Source organism: Macaca fascicularis, chromosome 1, assembly GCF_037993035.2.
Source record: "Macaca fascicularis isolate 582-1 chromosome 1, T2T-MFA8v1.1".
NCBI lineage: Eukaryota > Metazoa > Chordata > Mammalia > Primates > Cercopithecidae > Macaca > Macaca fascicularis.
Genome location: NC_088375.1, coordinates 182,008,649 through 182,017,645, shown reverse-complemented (window position 1 = coordinate 182,017,645; position 8,997 = coordinate 182,008,649).

The following is an 8,997-nucleotide window of genomic DNA, read 5'->3' as shown; positions in this document are numbered from 1 at the left end:
ACGGGGTTTCACCATGTTGACCAGGCTGGTCTCGAACTCCTGACCTCGTGATCTGTTTGAACTTACTGTTGCCTCTGCCCTAGAGTGCTTTTCCCGTGTTTGTTTGTTGTTTTTTTTTTTTTGGCTTGACTTCTTAAGTTCTCTGCTTCAATTTGACATTGTCCATGTGGTCTTAGCTCATTCTTATTATAATCACAGTGTCTTGATTGTGCCCCGCAATATTACATGCCCAAGTATTGTTGACTGAATTAAGAAGAAGGATTATCCTTCCAAATAATTTGGTTTTCATTAATTGAACTTAGAATATCATTGACTCTTGCTCTTTTGACCCAGGTTTTTCTTAAAGCTATAAGACACATTACTTGAAGGTCTAATTGACATACAGGAAACTGCACATAACTTTAAAGTAACAATTATGAGTTTCTACATATGTATACACCTGTAAACCATTATCACAATCAAGATAATGAGCATATTCATCACCTCAAACTTTCCTCATGTGCCTTTGTACTTCATTCCCTCCCCAGCAATCATTAATCTGCTTTCTGTCACTGAAGATGTAAGTACTATTTCTTTTTGTATAGTTTCTTTGATTCAGTGTAATTATTTTGAGATTCATGCATGTTACCACGTGTATTAATAGTTCATTCTTTTTGTTAGTGAATGACATTTCATGATGTAGATATATCATAATTTGTTTATCCATTTGGGTTTCCAGTTTTTGGCTTACAAATAAAGCTGCCGTGAATATTTGTGTACAAGTCTTTATATGGGCATTCATTTCCATTTTTTGGGTTCATACCTAGGAGTGGAATGGCTAGATCATATGGTAGGTATATATCTATCTTTAAGAAACACCCAAACTGTTTTCTCAAGTGATTCTACCATTGCATTCTTACCAGCAGTGTTTGATAGTTCTAGTTGCTGTACACCCTCACCATCATTTGATGTGTGGTCAGTCTTTTAAAATTTTAGCCATTATAGTGAGTTTAACAGTATCTTATCGTGGGTTTAGTTTGTATTTTTTTGAGTGACCAATAATGTTGGCATATTTTCATGTGCTTATTTGCCATCTGTGTGTCTTTGATGACATGTTTGTTAAAATCATTTGCCCCTTTTTATTAGATTGTTTTTTATTATTGCATTCTAAGAGTTGTTTATATATTCAAGTCCATTATCAGAAGTTTTGCATATATTTTCTCCCAGTTTGGCCTGCCTTTTTTGTTTTTATAACTGTCTTTCAAAACCAAAAGTTTTTCATTTTAATGATGTGTCTAGTTTATTTTTTTCTCTTGTTAACAGTTTGTGCTTTTTCTTTCATATTCAAGAAGTCTTTGCCAAACCCAAAGTCACTAAGATTTTACCTATATTTTCTTGTAGAAATTTTGTGGTTTAATCTTATGTTTAGAAAGCCTATGATTCATTTCAGATTACGTTTTGTATGAGGTATGAGATAACAGTTGAGGTTCACTTTATTGCATGTGGATTTATAATTACTCTGGCACCATTTTTTAGAAAGATTATCCATTCTTGGCCTCCCAAAGTGTTGGGATTACAGGCGTGAGCCACCGCGCCTGGACTTTTTTTTTTTTTTAATTGAGACAGAGTCTCATTCTGTCGCCCAGGCTGGAGTGCAGTGGCGTAATCTTGGCTCACTGCAACCTCTGCCTCCTGGGTTCAAGCAAGTTTCCTGCCTCAGCTTCCCGAGTAGCTGGGACTACAGGTGCCCACCACCAGGCCCAGCTAATTTTTGTATTTTTAGTAGAGATGGGGTTTCACCGTGTTGGCTAGGCTGGTCTTGAACTCCTGACCTCAGGTGATCCACTCACCTCGGTCTCCCAAAGTGCTGGGACTACAGGTGTGAGCCACCGCGCCCAGCCTAGGGATAGGTCTTTATACCTCCTTTCTATAAAGGAGGTCCAGATAAGTAAAATGATTTCCACTGGGTAACACAGCCCGCTAAACCTCTCCCACAGGGTTACACGTTGGTAAGAGGAGCCCGCCCCGTGAGAGAGACCGGACCAATCACGTTTTCTGTGAGGTCACTTTGGAGGCCTGAGATTGGTGCTCGTGTCTAAACGGACCCGATCTTTCTCAGTGGCTTGTGCAGCTGAGGGAGGTTCCGGGTGGCTTGCCCGGGGGCTGCCCAGCTCTCTGTCCTCTGCAGATCCCCTCGGGACTCAGCATTGGGTGGGTTAGCCGTGGAGACTCTCTGCCCTTCCTGCTGTGGCCAGTCAACCCCCCCAAGCCCGTGCCCGTTGAGCCTGCAGCCCTTCCTCAACTCATCACTCCCCATCCCCCCAAGACATGGAAAGGCTGTGACAGCTGCCAGCCCTGCACATGCTCTTGTTTCAACAGCGGCGATTGCACATCACGTAGTCCCCACGTGACCTGTCGGGCCTAGGGCAAGCGCAAAGCTTTCGGAAACCCGAATCATTGTAACCTGGACTTCCTGCCTGTCTCTGAGGCTCCTGGGCTGTGCTTTAAGCTGGACAGGTCCTGCTTTACAGGGAAAAGGACCAAGGTCCAGAGAGGAAAGGGGCTTGTCCCAGGGTACGTAGCAAGTTAGTGACAGAGCCATACTCTTCCCTCAGGGCAGCAAGTTGGGTGGCAACATTTCCAAATTTTATCCTCCCTACCTCTGTTTCTTCTGTATCCCCTGCCCACATGTCATGACCTGAGACAGGAATATTTTTCAAGAATGATAAGGATTTTGGGATCGCACTAACCGTGGAATCCCACAGTTGCTATAGGACCTTGGACAAGTGTTACTTTTCTGGGTTCATATTCCTCATCTGCTATGGCATATTAACCTAATTCTGTTCACCTCATAGAAATAAATGAGAAATTGGGAGGCTGGTCGTTACAGAACAGTGGTTTTCAAAATATGGTCCCTGGGCCAGCACCATCGGCATCACTGGAAGTTGCTAGAAATGAATATTTTCTAGTCCTACCCCAGATCTACTGAATTGGAGACTCTGGTTGTGGGGTTCAGCAATCCATGTTTTTTGTTTGTTTGTTTGTTTTGTTTTGTTTTGTTTTGTTTTTTTGAGACGGAGTCTGGCTCTTTCGCCCAGGCTGGAGTGCAGTGGCGCATGGTCTCTGCTCACTGCAAGCACCGCCTCCTGGGTTCACGCCATTCTCCTGCCTCAGCCTCCCAAGTAGCTGGGACTACAGGCACCCGCCACCACGCCCAGCTAATTTTTTGTATTTTTTTTAGTAGAGATGGGGTTTCACCATGTTAGCCAGGATGGTCTCGATCTCCTGACTTCGTGATCCACCCACCTCGGCCTCCCAAAGTGCTGGGATTACAGGCGTGAGCCACTACACCTGGCCAGCAGTCCGTGTTTTAACAAACTTCCCGGATGATTCTGATGCATGCTCAAGTTTGAGAATCACTGGTCTATAAAGGGTAAGACCATTGGGTTTGGACTCAGAGAGTTCTGGGTTCCTCTAAAAGCATCTTAGCACTACCTTTTACTATATGGGAGGCCTTAAGCACAGCATTTTACCTCCCTGTTACTTAGTTTACTCATCTGTGAAATGGAGGTAATGATTGTATCTACCTAACAGGGTTGTTTTTGGTTTTATTTTGTTTTGTTTTGAGACAGGGTCTCACTCTGTCACCCAGGCTGGAGTGCAGTGACGCAATTTCAGCACACTGCAGCCTCCGCCTCCCAGTTCAAGCAATTCTCTCACCCAACCTCCCTAGTAGCTGGGACTACAGGTGTGCACTACCATGCCTGACTAATTTTTGTATTTTTTGGTAGAGACGGGGTTTCACCATGTTGGCCAGTCTGGTCTCAAACTCCTGACCTCAAGTGATCCATCCACTTGGGCCTCCCAAAAGTGCTGGGATTACAGGAGTGAGCCACCGTGCCCTGCCTAACAGTGTTGTTTATTAATGTATTCATCAACATTTTTTGAGTGCCTATCATGTGACAAGCACTCTTCCAGGTTCTAGGGATGCATCAGTAAACAAAACAGACAAAAATACCTGCCCTCCACTATTCATAATAGCAAAGACTTGGACCAACCCAAATGTCCATCAATGATAGATTGGATTAAGAAAATGTGGCACATATGCACCATGGAATACTATGCAGCCATAAAAAAGGATGAGTTCATGTCCTTTGTAGGGACATGGATTAAGCTGGAAACCATCATTCTGAGCAAACTATTGCAAGGACAGAAAACCAAACACTGCATGTTCTCACTCATAGGTGGGAATTGAACAATGAGAGCACTTGGACACAGGATGGGGAACATCACACACCAGGGCCTGTCGTGCAGTGGGAGGAGGGAGGAGGGACAGCATTAGGAGATATACCTAATGTAAATGACAAGTTAATGGGTGTAGCACACCAACATGGCAGATGTATACATATGTAACAAACCTGCATGTTGTGCACATGTACCCTAGAACTTAAAGTATAATAATAAAAAAAGAAAAATAATGCAAGTTAGGAATAAAAAATTGGTTGTGTAGAAAATAGAAAAAAAATATTTAAAAATTAAAAATTAAAGATAAAAAAGGAAAATTTAAATGCATTAATACATTTAAAAGAATAAATGTTTATATGTTAATATAAAAAAAAATCCCGGCCGGGCGCGGTGGCTCAAGCCTGTAATCCCAGCACTTTGGGAGGCCGAGGCGGGCGGATCACAAGGTCAGGAGATCGAGACCACAGTGAAACCCCGTCTCTACTAAAAATACAAAAAATTAGCCGGGCGCGGTGGCGGGCGCCTGTAGTCCCAGCTACTCAGGAGGCTGAGGCAGGAGAATGGCGGGAACCCGGGAGGCGGAGCTTGCAGTGAGCCGAGATCGCGCCACTGCACTCCAGCCTGGGAAACAGCGTGAGACTCCGTCTCAAAAAAAAAAAAAAAAAAAAAAATCCCTGCCTTCTTGTAGTGTATATTCTAATAAGATTTTTGAGGATTAACATAATTATACTGATGTGTAAAGTTTAGCACAACATTGGCACATATTATACACCCAGCAAATGACAGTTATTATTGTCATTTTTGAAACAGGGTCTCACTATGTCACCCAGGCTGGAGTGCAGTGGTGTAGTCATGGCTCTCTGCAGCCTCAATCTCTGGGGCTCAAACAATCCTCCCGCCTCAGCCTGTAGCTGGGACTACAGGTGCAGTGCACAGCTGATTTTTGTATCTTTTGTGTAGAAATAGGGTTTCCCCATGTTGTCCAGGCTGGTTTTGAACTCCTGAGCTCAAGGTATCCTCCATCCTCAACCTCCCAAGGTGCTGGGATTACAGGTCTGAGCCACCACACCCAGCTCATCTATCAGTTTTGATGGACATATTTATCATTAATAATGGGAAAAGGGTTTGTAAACAGTGAAATGCTGTCTTAGACTAAGCAGTGAGCTCTCTGAGAACTGATTCATGCTTTTGCCATCAGAATCTAACATAGGGCATGGTGAAGAGTAGGGCTTGACAAATATTTGATGAACGTATACACAAAAGTCAGAGATTAATATTAATCTCTCTCTAGTCAGAATGAGCTTCCTCTATAATCCATCTTTAGAGCTGACAGCTCAATGGTAAGCCACACACACCAATAAGCCTTCTTTCCTACATTTGCATATTTCATACTTTCCAATTGTTTAAAGGTAACTTTCTCTGGCCAGGTGCGGTGGCTCATGCCTGCAATCCCAGTACTTTAGGAGGCAGAGGCAGGCAGACCACTTGAGGTCAGGAGTTCCAGACCATCCTGGACAACACGGTAACCCCATTTCTACTAAAAATACAAAAATTAGCTGGGCATGGTTGCAGGCACCTGTCTTCCCAGCTACTTGGGAGGCTGAGGCAGGAGAATTGCTTGACCCCAGGAGGCAGAGGTTGCAATGAGCAGAGTTCACACCACTGTACTCCAGCCTGGATGACAGAGTGAGATTCTCTCTCAAAAAAAAAAGGGCCAGGGGGCCGGTGTCGTAGCTCACACCTATAATCCCAGCACTTTGGGAGGCTGAACTGGGTGGATAACCTGAGGTCAGGAGTTCGAGACCAGCCTGGCCAACATGGTGAAACCCTGTCTCTACCAAAAATACAAAAATTAGCTGGGCATGGTGGTGGGTGCATGTAATCCCAGCTATATGAGAGGCTGAGGCAGGAGAATCGCTTGAACTGGGGAGGCAGAGGTTGCAGTGAGTTGAGACTGTGCCACTGCACTCCAGCCTGGGCAACAAGAACGAAACTCCATCTTTAAAAAGACAAAAAATAAAATTAAATTAAATTTTAAAAAGACCGGGCATAGTGGCTCATGCCTGTGAACCCAGCAGTTTTGGAGGCCGAGGCAGGTGAATCATGAGGTCAGGAGTTCAAAACCAGCCTGGCCAAGATGGTGAAACCCCGTCTCTACTAAAATTACAAAAAAATTTGCTGGGCATGGTGACATGTGCCTGTAATCCCAGCTACTTGGGAGGCTGAGGCAGAGAACTGCTTGAACCCGGGAGGCGGAGGTTGCAGTGAGCCAAGATTGTGCCACTGCACTCCAGCCTGGGTGACAGAGCGAGGCTCCATTTCAAAACATAAAAATTAATAAATAATAAATAAATAAAAAAGAAAGACATTTGCTGGAAATAAGCACTGGAATAGAGGTTTCAATATTAATTACTGTGGTGCTACTTCTGTAGTGTTTGTTTGGCTTTGACTAAATCCACTCTCTTTTATTCTCTTTTTAGAACCTCAGTCTTCTCATCTGTAAAATGGGACTCCCAATCTCTACCCCACCTTGAGGCTGGGAAAAGACAAACCAACCTCAATACCTAAGTTTAAAGGGTGTTTTACACAACCATGAAAGTGTTGTCTTGGCCAGGTGCTGTGACTCATGCCTGTAATTTTAGCACTTTGGGAGGACAAGGTGAGAGGATCCCTTGGGCCTAGGAGTTTAAGACCAGCCTGGGTAACATAAAGAGACCCCGTCTCTACAAAAAATAAAAACATTAGCCAGGTATGGCAGCATGTGCTTGTAGTCTCAGTTACTTGGGAGGCTAAGGCAGAAGGACTGATTGAGCCCAGGAATTTGAGACTTCAGTGAGCCATGATTGTGCCACTGCACTCTAGCCTGGATGACAGAGTGAGACCGTGTCTTTAAAAAAAAAAAAAAAATTACCTCTCAAGAAGAACTGCTGAAAGCAGTGAAGGAAATAAGGTTTGTATATCTCTTTGCAAACCTTAAAACACTGTAAAAATTAGGTAGGACACTATTTCTAATGAGATAACGTTTTTTTTTTTTTGGTGGTGAGGACAGAGTTTTGCTCTTGTTACCCAGGCTGGAGTGCAATGGTGTGATCTTGGCTCACTACAACCTCCGCCTCCTGGGTTCAAGTAATTCTCCTGCTTCAGCCTCCCGAATAGCTGGGATTACAGGCATGCGCCACCACACCTGGCTTATTTTGTATTTTTAGTAGAGACAGGGTTTCTCCATGTTGGTCAGGCTGGTCTCGAACTCCTGACCACAAGTGATCCGCCCGCCTCAGCCTCCCAAAGTGCTGAGATTGCAGGTGTGAGCCACCGCACCCGGCTCTAATGAGATAACTTATAGAGCATTATATGGCTGACAAAGGCTGGACCTCAGACTATACTTTGAGTACCCAAGAATTAAATCCTTGCTGCTCAAAGTGTGGCTTGAGGACCAGCAGCATCCATATCATTGGAGAACCTTGGGACCCCCACTACACCTACTGAACCAAAATATGCATTTTAAAAATTATTATTATTATTTTTTGAGATGGAGTTTTGCTCTTGTCACCAAGGCTGGAGTGCAATGGCACAATCTTGGCTTACTGCAACCTCCACCTCCCAGGTTCAATTGATTCTCCTGCCTCAGCCTCCTGAGTAGCTGGGATTACAGGCATGTGTCACCACGCCCAGCTAATTTTTGTATTTTTAGTAGAGACAGAGTTTCGGCATGTGGGCCAGGATGGTCTCGAACTCCTGACCTCAGGTGATCCACCTGCTTTGGGCTCCCAAAGTGCTGGGATTACAGGCGTGAGCCACTGCACCTGGCCTAAAATTATTATTATTTTTAGAGACTGGGGTCTCATTATGTTGCCCAGGCTGTGCTCAAGCAACCCTCCCACCTCAGTTTCCCAAGTAGCTGAAACTACAGGTGTGAGCCACACTGCCTGGCCAGAATATGCATTTTACTGAGATCCGCAGGTGACACAGATACACAATAAACTTTAAGAAACAATGCTGTAAATCATAGGATACATGCACTGGAATGATTTTGAAAATAATCTTCAACTCCCTCATTTTATAGGTGAGCACACTGAGCCCAGGAATGAAAGGGACTTGTCTTTCTAAAAGACCTGTATCACCCCCATTTGGAGACCAACGTCTCCACAATGCCCACATCCTTAGCTCAGCATTCCAGGCCCTCCCATCTGGCCCCTGCTGACCACTCCACTTGCTACTTCCCCACCTATACTAGACAAACCAATCCCTCTGACCCACTCCTCTTCTCTCAACTCCTCAGGCTGTTTTGTCTATGTGAGCTGCTCTTTCCACCTCTCTCCAGTGTCAGTTCAAACTATGTCCCCCGATCGCCAGCCTTTGTCTAGGATGCCTTCCTAATCCTTACTGGTTGACAGTGGACTGTGGTTAGCCAACTGAGGGCTCCTCCACTTCCTGAAGCACTGTGGTCATGGCCTGTTTTACCAGACTGAGCACCATAAGGATAGGAACCAAGTCTGATTTCTTTATTTGCCTTCCAGGTCCCAACACAGAGTGAAGCACTTTGTAAGTGCTCAGTTTATCCTATGTAGTTAGTAACTTATAACAATGCTTCTAGGTCTATTTTTTTTTTTTTTTTTTTTGAGACGGAGTCTCATTCTGCCCCCCAGGCTGAAGTACAGTGGCACCATCTTGGCTCACAGCAATGTCCACCTCCCGGATTCAAGCAGTTCTCTACCTCAGCCTCCCGAGTAGCTGGGATTACAGACACCCATCACCACGCCCGGCTAATTTTTT